The sequence below is a fragment of the Myiozetetes cayanensis genome, unplaced genomic scaffold, assembly GCF_022539395.1.
Source record: "Myiozetetes cayanensis isolate MyiCay16 unplaced genomic scaffold, myiCay2020 scf7, whole genome shotgun sequence".
In the NCBI taxonomy this organism is placed as follows: Eukaryota; Metazoa; Chordata; class Aves; order Passeriformes; family Tyrannidae; genus Myiozetetes; species Myiozetetes cayanensis.
Window position 1 is genome coordinate 27,278,149 of NW_026087964.1, and position 15,829 is coordinate 27,293,977.

General features: G+C 41.2%; 1 protein-coding gene across 4 annotated transcripts in view; it reads right to left on the reverse strand.

Annotated features, from left to right (window-relative positions):
• Positions 1 to 602, reverse strand: part of MTUS1 (microtubule associated scaffold protein 1) — a 125,113-nt gene extending 124,511 nt beyond the window's left edge. For 3 of the 4 annotated variants that reach the window (XM_050337598.1, XM_050337597.1, XM_050337593.1), the window contains exon 1: positions 501 to 563. The gene's annotated coding sequence lies outside the window, so the exon portion shown is untranslated. Of the gene's footprint in view, positions 1 to 500 lie in introns of all 4 variants that reach the window. The other variant, XM_050337594.1, reaches the window with a different exon arrangement.
• Positions 603 to 15,829: the final 15,227 nt, after the last annotated feature.

Below are 15,829 nucleotides of genomic sequence, written 5' to 3' on the forward strand. Positions count from 1 at the left end.
AGCAAGCTGTAGCAGCTTTTCAACCACGGTGCCAGCGTTCATCTAGATAAAAAAGCTACGCCAGCAACATACCATTTCCATATCTCTCAGTATCGAAAACTCCAGATACACAGCTCGGGCCCCTGGCAGTTCGGTCCCCCCAGCGCAGGGCAGAGTCCCGCGGGGCGGGCCCCGCCGCAGCCGCACCTGCGCTGCGCCCGAGGCCGCGGCCCCGCCGCCCCTCGCCGGGCAGGGGGGAGCGCACCGGGGAGCGCACACGGGAGCGCGGCGGGCGGGGAACCGCCGAGCAGGAAAGAAGGAAAGTAAGTTGGAGCAGGATGGAGCGGCGGCAGTGACCCACTTCCTCCGCCGGCACCTCGGCGCCCGGGCAGCCCCAGCCCCGCTCCCGCGCCCGTTATCCCGACGCCCCGGGAAGCACTAACTGAGAGCGCGAAGGGGAGTGAGGGGTCCAGGGGGTACGGCACTCACATTTTTGCAAAAGACAAGAAGCTCGTACTTACGACGGCGCTCACACGCTGCCCGTCACTTATAGCTCCACTCCACTGGAGAAAACTGCGCCGCGGCCGCTCTCGCCGCCGGCGCCGCCCCCCACTCCGCCCCCGCGGAGGCCCCGGCAGCGCCACGCCCGCACCCGCCCGCCCGCTCCTGGGCAGCGCCGCCGGGGCGGCGTGCGCGGCTCCTCCGACCGGGCTGCTCCCCTCCGGCGGCCCCGCGTCCCCTCGGGCTGTGCTGTGCTGTCGTGCCCCGCGCCCCGGCCGCACCTGCCCCGCGGGTCCCCGCGCCCCGCTCCGCTCACCTGCCGCGGGCCGGGCTGTGCCCTGGGCGGTGCGTCTGTGGGCGGGGGGGCTCGGCCGGGCGGCGCGGCAGGCGCAGGTAGAGCCGAGCGGGGGAACTGGGTCAGCGGCTAAAAATACCGCGCGGGATGGAGGAGGATCCCGCCGCGGCTCCCGGGACGGCGGCCGCCCCTCCTGGGGGCTGTCGGCGGTGCCGGGGGGCGCGGGGCCGTCCCCGCGGCCGGGTCGGGGCAGGCCGTGACCTTGCTCCAGCCGGGCAAGGTGCGCTGGTTCAAACTCGCAGCCGACGGCGACAAAACCTGCCCACCCTCGTTTCAATTCCTAAACCGCGTGTGACTTCACGGGCGGCGTGCGGGAGCCGTGGGATGCCCCGGTGCCGCACAGCCCGGGTTCAATCACCCGCCCGGGGCAGCGGCCGGGCCGGCCGGGCCGCATTCCGCGGGCAGGGCCCCGGCCAGCCGTGCCGGGACGTGCTGCCTCCTGCCCCGGGCTGCTGCGGGAGGCGGCTGCCTGCCCTGTGTGCCCGCCGCCGCCGTGCCGAGCGTGGGAGCGAGAATTCGCTTGTTCCTGCGAAGTCCTTGCAGTCTCTTCCAATGCACACGGCGGCGGTGAAGTCACCATCCCCGGAGGTGTTTGAGAGCCGTCTGGATCTAGTGCTGGGTATTACTGCTTAGTGGTTTAGGGGTTGCAGTGGCAGTGCTGGGTTGACGTTGGACTGGGTGATCTTAAAGGTCTCTTCCAACCTCTGCGATTCTGTGAACTCAGCTGAGAGCTGCCGTGGGTCTGAGGTTACTGACGCGGCACGCAGCAGTGCTAAGGCAGTGTCCAGGTTACTACAAAAGTCCCAGGAGTCTCTGGCTTAGTTTTCCTGATGACCTAAGCTGCACAATGCCAGACTTTTGTTAATCTTTCTGTTTATGTGAATTATTTACAAATGCAAACCACATAGAAAATGTGTGAGTTTAGTTGTGACTGGCCACAACTTTTAACTCTGCCTTTTAGCGCCCTGTCCATGATATGATTTGCAACCACTTTATGCTCGGCATCCTGCTTTTCAGTGGTAGTAGAGCAACGCTTTGCTCCAAGATTTTTCCACACAGATTTTGGTGGAGAAGATAGTGTCCCTGAGCCCATGCACTAGCTGCTGGAGCTTTAGCACTAAAGTGGTGGCACTGCCTGTAATGCAAGGCAGAGAGGAAGGATCTTTTGCTCATCATTACAAAGCCCCAAAAAGTAAGTTATGCCTCTGTGATGTCTGAGGAGGAGAGGTTTCCAAATGCCAGTAAAGTTGGAGATGCTCACCTGGCATGTCTGGTACACGAGGACACAGCAGGCTTCAGGCTCCCTTTGAGCCAATGTAGGAGTCTGTATCCAGGACAGATTTGGTGACTCCACAGGAAATGCTTTCTTGACATCAAGCTAATTCCCTGACCTTCCTGTCCACCCTCATGTACTATGTACAGTTGCTGGCTATTTATATATGTGATGAATATGATTCAGAATTAAACATGCCAGGAAGACACTGATTCTTTCAACCTAATAATTAAAAAAGGAATACAGCATGATTGCTTTGTTCCATCACCACATGAAAGAGAACTATTTATTTTTATTGTGGTTAGCTTAGTAGTAACAAACAAAATATTTTATTCCCATCTATGAAAAGCAATTCTGCCTGTGTTTATGGGCTTTGTCCAAAGCACGCTGGAGTCAGTAGTATTATGCACGTGTTTTCAGTTAGCACGTGACTGTAAATCTAGTGATCTGGATTAGAGCAAAAGTGCTTTTGGGCTACAAGACTGAGCATTGTACGAAACTTGGACACCCCAAGAGGGAATAATGCCAGTTTTTAGGGAGGGTCTGTATGGTGCTCCAGATCTTGGGAGGCAAATCCTTCAGTAGCACAGCTGAAACACCCTGGCGTGAGTCCACTGCTGTGGCTGAACGTGTGTAGCAAGGGATATGGTGAGATTTCTGTGGTGTCATTAGATTACTGCTCATGTGAAACTGAGTGATAGATGGTTTACATAGCCAGCCTTTTAGCAAAGTTCACAGGCATAGCTCCAACTGTATGTATCGAGGCTAATCTCAATTACAACTTAAAAATGCCTCTGTCTTTCTCACTGTGGGGATGGTCTGGAAAGTATCGACTGATTGCTACAGCTGAAAGCGTGTCGTGTTGATCTTTATGCCGCCAAAGATCACAGTTCATTCAGCGTTCACTGAAACCATTCCACTCCAATGGCTCTTTCATTTTTCCTGGGTTTGTTGTTTGTCTAGGCCTTTCATACAGCAGTAATCAAGGGGAAAAAAATTAAAAAACACAGACTTGGCTTCTTTTAAAATGAGATAATAATGAGGGAATGATGTTTGCTCCTCTACCTTTTTTGCCTCCTCAGCTTTCTTGGTCCATGCATTTTGAGTTTCAGATATGTAGGAGGAAAACTGCAGGATTAGGTCACTGAATGTTGAAAATGAAGGGAGGGAAGCAAGAAAGAAGAGGGAAGAAAGGCAAAAACAAATAGATGAGGAAGAGAAATGAAAGGAAAAGGATGATGAATGGGAGGATAACAAAAAATAATAATACATGGAAAAGAATTGGAGAGACCAGAGCAAGGGTTGAATATCACAATAATTGTGAAAGGAGTAACAGAGTTTTTTATATTCTTTTTTTCTTGTCCATTGGGATTAGTCAGGAGTAGACTCCACAAATGCCTCTATAGGGATTGGAAGGAAAAATTACCCCGAGATGGATATATGTCTGTCTTTAATAATAGATATGATTGCAGCAGGTATAAATAATTTGAAATAGTATCAGGTAACTTGAGTATCCCTAACAGTAAAAATGCAGCAGCACAGGATGGCCAAGTCTGTGTCCTGCTGGTATCCAAGGTAATGGATGGGTTTGAGTAGGTTATTAGGGAACTCAGTTTCTGTTCCTGGCTCTTCATGGATGCTCCTGTACATTAATATTATATGGTAATCATCTAGAAAAGCAGTGTTGTAACAGGGATTGAAATTCAAATTTTCCTGCTCCCAGCTAGGTACCTTAATTGTTGCATTGCAAAGTGATGCCTTGCTTCCCTGGCCCAATGAATGTGGATTAGTTTGTACGGAATAACAGACTTTCAGTAGGGACAATGAAAGGCATTCCTCCCAGCTAGCCTCTGGCCTGATGAGGAAGGGAATGTCCTGGGAAGTGTCAGATAGGACTTCACTGTTGTCCTCATGACTCTCCAGGTCTAACCTTTACCTGTTTAGCCGATGAGAGAACGTCTCCTTCCTCCTGTCATACTTTCGAAAAATGCCAAAGTCTAACTCCAGCCCTTACTCAGGAATGAAATGCTTTAGATGCCAAGAAGGTTCTAGTTGCAATGTCAGTAATTGGCAACTCAGGTGCTTCTCACACTGGTGGTTGGAGATTCTGGTCCAAGGTACTGCTGCTTCTGGTGTGGTGGGGAGTGGGAGCGCATGGCCTGAGCTGTGAGGTCCTGGGCACTAAACTGGTGCCAGAATATGGAGGCTTCAGCTCTTAACGCTGCAACAGCTTGGCCTGTGGTGCATTTATAGTCTTATCCTGGCTGTATTTGGGAAAACACCATGTTGTGGATTTGTTCATGGGACACAGCAGTGTGTTCATGGGTAATTCTCTGGCATCAGGAGGCTGACTTCCGTCAGATGAAATTTCTGCAGGCTGGAGGTTAATGTATGCTGGTGTGATGGGTTTTTCTTTGGATTTTTTTGTTTGTTTGTTTGTTTGTTTTGTTTGTTTTTTGTGGTAGAGAGAGGGCCAGTGGAGACATGTTATGACTGTTGATAACTGCATTTAATTTTTTTTGGCAAGTGGTAAGTACTGTTCGCCTTTATTTGTTTATGCAGACTACATTTAAAGTACTGCATTAATACAAAGCAAACCTCTCTGCAGGCCAGTGCCAATTTTGGTTGAAGAAAAGTATAGCACCACAGTTGAGAGTCTTCATTATCCTCTGAGTCTCAATTACTAATGAATATTCTTTAATTTTTGTTACCACAAACTTCACATGTATATGACTTATTTGAATTAAATTGTATACTTCCTGCTTTGACAACATACTGATGAGGCATGCTAGAGAAAATCATTAGGAGTAGTCCTGCTGAAAATGTTGAAAATGTCTTTGGATGGTAATTTGGGTTCAATCCTGTAATTTTGCTGGTGATTGTACCTGTAATGGCTACAAGTAACATCATTCTAAGAATCCTTGGTATTTTTTTTCCACAGTTTAGAAAACAATCAGACTGTGGATATGCTCACAAAAAGTACTGGTACAGATCTCTGGGCTAAATTAGTCACATATGTAATTTTTCTTTCCTATGCTTTTGAGTAAAGCAAGGTTCAGACCTCTGCTTACAAGCAGCACTGGTGGAGAACAGAAAATACTCTGAACACTTTAACCGTTAGGCTGATTGTAGTTTACTTGAATCCCTAATGTAATACACTCTTCCCTTCATGGGCCATTATCTCCAACCTCTACAATAAACCTCTACATTGTATGTCTTATTAATTATTTATTCCTTCCATTATTCTTAAATGGACAGTAAAGAATTGGCTAATGGTTTCTAGCACAATTCATAAAAACAAATCTGTTCAATAATTTTTTGGAAGCATTTTCTTACGGCAAATAACATAATAAGGAAAGCCTTAAGTTTCATCTTGTGTGGAGTTAAAATACCGCATTAACTGCTTTATTCCTATTAATATGTCAAGAAATTGAGATAAGATTTTGTCCTTCCTGATATTAGTGATTGAGAAGATGTGTGTTATTTTTCTAGATTATTTTAATTACTTTTCTATTTTTTTTAATGGTTAAATAAAAAATTGACTCATTTTCCTCCCTTCTTTAGTGTAATTTCAATGAGCTCACTTAACCACATGCACAATGTCAACTGTACTCTTCTCTACAAGTTGTTATACCCTGGTATTTTCCACAAACACTCTTTCCTAAGCAAACACACTTTCACATTAGCAGATTTATGCAAAAACCCACAAATATGGCTATTTGTTTATTCTGAGAGGGGAGGGAAAAAGATTGTAAAGTGAAAACGATGGGCCAGCAGAGTTATTGTTAAAGCAGTGTTTTCAATCCATGCCAGTGCAATTCAGAATTTAATTGCCTTTGTCAAGGCAAGGGGGAAGGGATATTATAGCAAGGAAGATGGTTAAACCTTGGAAAAGTATACTGTCTGGGAGAATGGTTGCTGGGAAAGGTTAAATCACAGATCATGTGAAGACGTTTGAGAGATTCATATATTACCACAATGTGGATATTTCCAGTCAAACTTGCCTGCTTTCTAAGAGAGTAGTGGTGTTCTTTGTGGATGTCAAGAAATGAACAGAAAGAACATTTAGAATGCTTTTTTTCAGTCATGCTGAACTGGAGCTGATGTTTAAACAACCAAAAGAGCACTAATTTGATGAATGACATGGTCAAAGGAGAGAGAGAGGAAGAGACCTGTGAAAAAAGTGCCTAGAGATGCTAACTGGTGGGACTGTTTGATATGATAAAGAGACAATGGTTGACAATAAATTCCTGTGGCACCCCATAGCAAATTAGAGGAGACAGTGCAGGAGCTCTCCAAAGAAGATGCTGGCAGATGAGTCAGAAACCTGGAGAAGTGAGAGATATTCTAGCTATTAGAGACAGCACCACACATTTCTTACTTTTGGTCCTTTGTTTTTGTTTCTTTTTTGTCTTGTTATTGTTTAGGGGTATTGTTTAGGGGTTTTGTTTAGTCGGTTTTTTGTGTTTTGTTTATTTGTTTGTTTAAAGGAAAACAACTATTCTAAAACTCCTCCTTAAGATCATTCTGTTAGAGGAACCCCCTGTGGCAGAAAAATGAAGAGACCTATTTTGAAGAGACCTATTTGAAAATATTTCTTGCCAGGAAACAAATGCTTCTGAGCCTTTAAGGCTATGCCTCTGTAATAGCTCCAAGATACACTTACCTTCAGCTATAAAACAGTGGTTAACGGGGGTCTGCAGAAGAGTTATTAGAGCTAAGACTTATTTAGGAGAAATTATTTGAAGGAAAAGATTATACGGCCAGCTTCTTTTCCTAGTTTTCAGTGTTTTCATCACTAGCTCACTACAGACTTAATGTCTTCAAAAAATAAAATTTTGCTCGAGTGAAACTGATTTCATTCTTATCTGCAGCAGGTCAGCTGCTTAAATGGTGCTGAAGATTATTTGCTTCTGTCACCTTTCTATGATTAAGGAACACACAAATCATATTGCTATTGCAGCATCTCCCCCATGTGAGGCTTGGATGTGAGATGAAGTTAGCAGGGTTTACCAAGTATCATTTGCGCCATAGTAAATGTGGATGTGGGGATGAATAGGCTCTTAGCCAGCAGCAAATACGCGGTGATGTGACATGTTCTGACAGGAGAGAAGACTAAGCTAACTTGCACACAGTGTGCCAGTAGTAAATGCAAAGTAATACATGTTGACAATTTCTGCAGGCCAGCTGATGCATAGTGAGTTGTTAATAGGTGCTAAGTTGATGGTGCTTCTGAGCTCACAAGACATGTAATGTAGTGTACCACACTGCTTTTGCTTAGATCCTGTTCTGTCACTAATGTCTTCTGTGGGTTTCAGATCTCCGTGTGTGTGAATGTGTATTTCGTTAGACCCATAGCACCTTAATATTGCAAGTTATGTCATTGTTCATGCTGGCTGGAATAGTCCTGTTTAGAAGTAAGGATGGTATACGTAACGCGACAGAAAAAAACAAAAATTTGGAGTAATTGTGATAAAGGCACTGTGTACTAAACAGAAGCTTGCACTAACAAAATAGGAAAAGCTGGAAACCAGTTCTGTGTGGCAACAAGATGTCCCCTTCTGAGCCTTACTGAGACTGGATGGAACCAAATGCTGTGGGGAAGCTGAGCTGCAGCAGCCTATGGCAGGATTTAGCACAGGTTGCTCAAAGTCACATAACTGGACAACGAAACCCTTTCCACTTTCCCATCCTTTCTAATATGGACAAATGAATTCCAACATGAATGAAGGGATAGCGATAGCATGTGCTTTTTGGTTTGGGGATTGAAATGAAATGCTGTTCACTGTGCTTGAAAGATTATTGAACAATAAGAGATCAGAAAAAAAAGTAAATAAAATGCAAAACAAACCTTTTCTACCTGTCATTTTAAAGAGAAGGTATTCATCCAATGGGAGCAAGAAAATGAAAGTAAAGATAGGATTTTTTTCCCTCCTGTCTTGGAACACAAGCCAAAAGGAATAAGATGAGAAAACATGTATGGAATTTAGAGTGAAAATAGTGTAGTGTGGGCAGGAGTTGGGGTGGTAAGTTTCTTATTTGCACCTAATGCGTTTTAGCCCGTGTTTCCCATAGCATCATAGATTACTTAGAGGTCTTACATGAACTCATTTCCAAACCAATCCTTATTTTCCTTAGAACAGGTCTGATGTATTAATTTTATTTCCCCCAATACTCGTTGTAACTGATGAAAGAAGCTTGTCTAGGGAAAAAACCCTGAGACTGTTGTTCTTGGCTTAGTATTAATGGCTGGACAGACCTTACATAAGAAAATTTAGCCCTGTTTGGGGTTCAAGCCACTCACCTTTACAAACTGGACAAGATTGGTGCTGAATCAGGTGCATCTGAAATAAGAAGAACACTATTTTATTTGAAAATTGCAGGTAAGTGAGACAGGTTGTGTATGTATAATGTGTATACAGCACTTTTCACCTGGGATGCAGTATGATTTATCTATGAAATTATGTGTTTTTGATAGTTCATACTGTAAAGACAATGTGAATAAAGTCATTAATAAACCAGATATATGTTGAAATAATATTTTAGATGTGTTATTTTGGCTATTTTGCAGTCTTAAGGGTCAATTAGAAGTATAATGAACTGTAAGAAAAAAGGAAAAGCCAAGCATAGAAAGTTACAAAATCATTAGCAGTGTCTGAACAATCCATTTCTTTTGTTGATTTAACTTCAGTTCCTTTCTTCACTGGATCAGTAGTCCTGGATAGTAGGAAAAGAAGTTAAACTGGAATAGAAACAAACATTTTTAGTTTGAAGCTAGCTACTTGCTTTCTTGTAGCTGAACTTAATGCTAGCACATAGATAAGCCATCAAGATATAATGCTGGAATGTTTTGAAGGCAGAAGTCAGTTAATTTGCACAAGGAATTATAAAAACTTATGTTTTCTATTGTGACGAGATTCTGAGTCAGAGGTGGAATATGCAGCGGAAGAATACTCATCCCTGCTGTCCCACGTGGCGCCCTCCTTAACCACAATCTCTTGCTCAGCCTCCTATTAGTGGGCATTTGTCAGTTTTTATAATTTTCCATAGTCTGAAATGGAAACTGCAGTAGCAGATAGCATTTTCTAAGCCTAGAATGACTAGAATTCTCCAAGGAATCCCTATATGCCTGACTTTTCCAACTTTGTGTGCATCACAGAAATCTGACTGAAATTTCATACTCCGCACACTGACTTGTACTCTGGATTTCATTTGCCATTTACGATGAGCAGCCTGCAGTGTGTTTAAAATGGTTATAACAGGCAATGCTCTTATTAAGGGCTACTGATCCTGTCTCTGTGAATATTGATGTAATGGATGGTGGTGCCAGCTCGAGCTGATTATTTCCTGCTCTTCAGCACTGCTGTCTCCGTGGAAGTTGAAGCTGCAGACTTCCTTAATTCATCATGCCAGTCCAGAAACTGAAAACAGTAAGGACTAAGTATAGTGGAGCCTTCTGCAATAGTCAGCCCTTCTTTCTTCTAAATACACAGCTTGGATGTAATCTAGCAAAGCTAATTTTTCAGGGAGAACTGTTGGCATTTTAAATATACTCTGGAATACTTGTGCAGTACACTTCTCCCAGAGACTGAATGAATCATTGTGTAAAATGCTTCTGAAAAGGAGCCAGTCTCCTGCCTTAAACCTGTATGCAGGCAATACATAAAAGCCTTAACCTCTCTTCATATGTTGGATGTAGTTCAGGAACTGCTGCTAATAAGGTTTTATCCCAGTGAAAAACCTGAGGATTGCTTATTATAGACAAGGATGAGACAGAACTGTTAGCCTAGGCTAGTAATAGAATAAAACATAATCCTTGAATTGCATGTTTCCCCAGAAGGTTTCAAAGTGCTTTGTAAAGTGGTTAAAACATATTTCCCACATACGTGAGGACAGTATCAAAGAGTTCAATGACATGATGCATGATACAGAGAACATCAGAGGTGGTGGGGGAAAACATTAATTATCACTTCTACAACTACAAAATCTGGGTTTCACTTCTTAGTCTGAAAATACATATATTCAGGTTTTATTCTTCATATTAAGAAAATTAGATCTGTGAGTCAGAAGGGTTCCAGATTTTGATGGCCCATCAAAATCTGTATGTCCCAAAGAAAGGATTTTCATTTTGGTCACTTGTTCTCTCTGTACAATGATTGGATGGTAAAATAGGAAATTAAATAAACACTGCTGCAGTACATTTTTCTTTCAGAGGCCTGCTCAAAATAATGTAAGAAACACATTTGTAGCTGAAGATGTATGTCACAGCATTTCCAAGAAGAAGTCTGCTGAAACTTATTTAATGAGTAAGCATGAATACATCCAAATGAAGGCTTTCTCTGGTATCACATCAGACTTGCTTGCATTTAAATTAGTGGGTCAGCAAGAAAAGACAGTGGAACCTTTTATTAGCAGCTGACTTCTCCCGAGTCTCATTTTACATTCTTGGTTCTAGCGCTATTCAACTGAAAGGAGATCCTGTAAAAAAAGATGGAGGTGAATAACAGGCAACAGAGAAAAGGCAGGTGCCAGACATCAGTTTCCACTGTGTTCTTCAAAAATATCTGTATCCTCAGTGATATTATAAAGAACCATAATGCAGCATGTGTCCTTGTGAAACAGGCAGTCTTTTGTATTCTCTGGTAAGAGCTTCTCGTGAGAGAAGTCTAGGATACAGAGTTGAGCATTTTTTTAAAGCTGTCTTAGATGAAGAGCCTGCCTATCAAGTAAGAAACAAAGGTAAATAATCATTTAAATTATATTTCACCTGCTGAAATCTTTATGGTGGTGCTGTTCTCTAAGGAAGTTTATATTTTGCCTGCAGTCACTATGTGATGTACCAGGAAATCTCAAGAGTGAATTTGATAACACTCATTTCTAATAGGAACTCCTCCTATGTTGGACAGCTTGTTGCTCATTCCTCGTCTTTGATGATGGTCTTCTTTGAAAAGCTGCAGGACGTCTTAATTTCTCTTGAATATTGGTTTTGAGGGTTAATTAGTATACAAATGGCAAAGACACCATGTGACCTCTGCAGAGAGTATACAGCCTGTTATCACACGTATCAACAAGTACATCTCTCCCTTGCTTTCTTAGCTGTAGCTCTTTCCAGCAGCTCTAGCTGGACATACGCACAGATAATTTTGTTCTGGTAACACAGAGAAGGTGGTTGGTCATTAGTACATGATGAATTACAGAGCACATATAGGCTAACAGGGATACACTCCCTATGGAATGCTAAGTAATGAATATGGCTGATACCTTTTTAATGAGAAAGTTGAATAATCATAGAATCTGTTGTTAAAGCTGTGTTTTCTTTGGGATACAATATAAATGAGCTGCTCGAGGAGCAGATGACATGACTAATTAACCCCCAGTGTAACTTTACTGGACTCAGTTGATTTGCATGAGATTAATCTTGTTAATTCGGGGAGAGGAAAAAAAGTTAAGAATTACATAGGAGGGAAAGTGTGCAATTATTACCTTATATGTGAAACTTTTACATCAGATTTAGTGGCTCACTGAGTGCTTTAGTTTAATTTGGGTACTTAAAGGAAAATAGAATTTGTTGCCATGAATTGCAAATATTAATGACTTTTTTTCCAAAGTTGTATTATTAATGACTTGTTCAAGTTGTGCAAAATAAGAAGGAAAATGTTCTCTTCCTTCAGTTTCAAGAGGTTTTTGCTTAGAAATTTTGGGTTGAGTGGCTGATGTTCTTCCAGGTGGGTATGATTTTTCTGTTTTCTTCTGTACAGAGTCAGAGGGTTATTGAAACCAACTGAGAAGTTGTTTAACCCCTTGTTAGGAAGAGTCCCTGAGAGCAATAGATGAGAACTGTGCTGAGATCTTTAATTAAGCATGCTGTGTAACAGAGGTAGGATTCAGTGAGAGAGGACTGGCACAATTTGAATTAGTCTTATTTCAAAAACTTCCATGGAGTATTTAAAATGAGACATTTAAAGTTATTAGAAAATAAGAAAAAATAGATACGTTGCAATCATTAAAATCCCCTTCATCACAAGGCAAAGTGCACATCTTGGAAGCATTAATAGTTCAAACTTTGATACTAGCCTTTTGAGTGAGGTTTGCAAGACTTTCTAGCAATGACATACAGCATGAATTTTATATTTGCTGAGTACCACATGAATAACCCACTGATTTCAGTGAGGAAGCTTTACCCAGATGGGTTTAATGACATCTTGGCAGGAGATACATTTTGTGTTCTCCCTGCAGTGAATTCACTATAGCCCAAGCACTTACTTCCTCCTGCTGGTGCCACAAGTATTCATTAAATCTCAGTTTCTTTATCACAAGAAACATTCAAATGCTGTATTATTTGTGTTATGATATAAACTTCACTACACTGAATTTCTGGGCAGTTGAGATGTAAAAAATAGACATCCCAGCAGGGAAGAGCAGTAGAGGAATCATAGCAGGAATGCTGTAGTGCAGATGAGTTTTTACTTGTTTTCTATCATTTTATAATTAATCATATCAGGAGAAATGGTTGTACTAGTTTACAGATGGGGTATTGCCTAAGAAAATCCATGTACAGAGCACCATCTAGTGCAGGATATCACTAACATAAAAGCCTTTCAGCTCATATGTCACTTGTCTGGGTTTAGCTAATTTAATATGAACGATCATGTTGCATAAAGTACTGGCCCAGGAGCTCCCATGGCAATATAATTTTGCAGTTACATGACAGACCATCAGTTGAAAATTATTTGTGATCTTTTGAAAGGACAACAAAACTGGATGCACTGAAATTCAGGTAATCATTTATGAGAGCCATATACCTTTAAGAGGAATCTGCTTATCTTCCTGGCCACACTGTTGGTGATACATTAATTAAATAATTCAATGCAATCAGGTTGGACTCTGATTCTTCCAATAGATTTATGGACCCAACAGCCATTTTAGGTGCCTTAAGACCACAATTTAGCTCCTTGGAGCCTTTTCTCAGCATCTGCAGAACCCCTGAGCTACACAGGTTCCCTAAGCCAGGCAGTCACAGGCATGCAAGGCACAACTAACAGGTCTTTAATCTGACTGTCATTAAGACAGGAAGAAAAAAAGAAAGAAGCTTAGATTCTGTAGGAGAGACAGGTAAAAGGAACTTACACACAGATATTTATGACTTGCTAAGGAAGAACAAAAAAAAGTGAACTACAGGGGGCTTGTTGGTTTGTTTCAAAGGCCATATTTTGGTTCTTCTGCAAGCCAGCATATCAGTTTGGCCCCAAGGTTGTTTATTCAGTATTTGTATACCAACATTATGTTTCTGAGGCAATCTATTTAGCACTAGGATTAAGAGGAACTGTCTTAGTTAACTGAAGATGCAATGGCAAGCTGGATTTCATCCTGCACTAAACAAAGATTAAGATGGCCCTCAGATACTTGGAAAAGAAGATTTTTGGATGAACTCTGTGTTTTTAATAAAAAACTAATTAAGCATCAAAAAGCCACTATCACGGTAAAGTTTTATTCTTTTTGAAGAAGCACTCTAACCAAATTTATAACTTCTTTCTGCATATACCTTGCATATGCATTTTAGCTGAATGTTTGAAACCTTACTGATTTCCCAGTTCTCAGACCTGCTCTGAGCAAACAGCAAACATATGTTCATATTAATTTCAAGTACTTCCTGATTTTGAATAGCTTCATTTTTGCTTTCTAAGTTGACCGCTTAATAGACAAATAAATAAAAAAAAAGACAAGTGGAAGTTTTTCAAAATTAGATACAGAATACTTCCCTGAATACTCTTTCTGCTCTTTCTACCTCTGTTACAACTGCCAAAGAGAACCTACTACTGAAGGAAAAGCTGCATTTTCATTCTTTTGAGCTAATGAGGAGTGAACTCAAGGAACATGACAGGAATGTTCACAGACCTGGCAAGCTGTGGTTCAAATCCCCTTTCTGGGTAACCACTAATAGCAAGGAGAAGTAGCTTTGACAGAACAAAATGTTATACCTACAAAAGGGATTCAGGAATTGGTGTCATGAATAACAGTTTTGGGAATGGTAGGGAGGGGTAGACTTTAGCTAGACAGTGGAGCTGAAGAGAAAAGTCTGCACTGGAGAACAGTAGGCCAAACTGCAGTACCTCAGCTCTGTCAATGTGTTCTAGGGGAAAAAAAAGCTGTAGCTTACAAGGCTCTTTCATTGCTAATTTAATTCATGTAGGATTGTGGTTTCCCTTCTTTTAATCTCCAATATGTTTAGCAAATGCAAGAAAACAGAAATAGAAATAGAAGAGTATTTCCCTTGAAGAAATATTACAAAAAATATGTTTCTGATTACACAGTGCTGGTAGCTATCATTATGTTCATTTTCCTTGTTATCTTATTCTTCTGTTGGGTTATATGATTTGTATCAAATAGAATGTATTAATTTTCAGCTATCTGGAAGTTATGTTGTTCTGTTTAACACCTGAGCAAATAAACTGACCTTTGTTATGCTGTCTTGTAAGAATGAAGACTACCTTCAAACATGTTTGTGCCTGTTGAGGAAATAAATTAATATGAACAGGCAAGCCTGTCAGAGAAAGGAATTCTCTTCCAAGCTTGTGTCTTGTCTGGCAGCTATTAAAACTTCCCTTTTGAAAATCAGTGGTTTGTTTATTTAAGAACAATTATATGACCATTTTGAATTACAACACCTTCACAGGCTTCTCATGTGGCCAGAAAGATTTATTGCCCAAAGGAAGGCCATAGAAAGATGGTGGAAATTAGCTACAATATTTGCATGTTGCTAACAGTATGCTAGATTCTTCCTTGTTCTGAAGAACATTCAAATAAACATATAAATGCATTATAAAATGTACAAAGAAAGATTTGATTCTCCTTCATTTTATGATTTCCAATATAGAAAGGTAGTGAAATTTTACATCATCAGAATATGTCAAAAGCACCCTAACTCCGCTGAAAGATTTCATTAGTGTTCTCATAAATAAAGAGGATGGATTTTTTTTACTGTAGATTTATGAGCACAATCTGTACATGTTGAGAGTCTTTTTTTGTGTGTGCTAGAGATCCAACTTTGCTGTACCTAAATCCTCCATGTCTTTTATTTATGTGGAATATGATCTGCCTTGATGTTCTCCAGGTTCATGAGTTAATATTTCCATTTTCTTGTGAAAAACTAAAGGTGGTTTTTTACAATTTCTACATAGTGGCATTCTGTTTTTTCCAAATAATTAAATGTTTTTCAGAGTAGCAAAAGGATTTGAAAATCATTATGGAAGATTCTGTACTTATAATATCTTTTTTATGTACTCCAAAACTTCCACTACGTTATTAATAACTCATACCTACAGACATACTCATAGTTACATAGAAAGCAATTTTAAGTTCTATAATAAAATTGGATAAAAATACTTTACCAGATTTTCTGTTTTAATGTTGAATATCTCTCTCCCTCTCTCTCACCAGACACACAAGCACATAGGGCGGTATGCCTTCCTGTCACATACAGGATTTAATTTGGTGTAACCAACTAAACAAAGTTCAAAATGAGCAGTTGTAGAGCTCTTCATTGGCCCTGTCATGCAGGGGTGGAGGGATGTACTAAAGGCCAGAAATCTCTAGCACAGTATCTATTGATACATAAAAAGACTGAATTATCTAGAATACCTGCTACTAACACAAAAGGCAGAGACCTCAAAAACTCTCTGCTGCCAAATTTTATCAGCACAATTTTTACATTATAACATGCT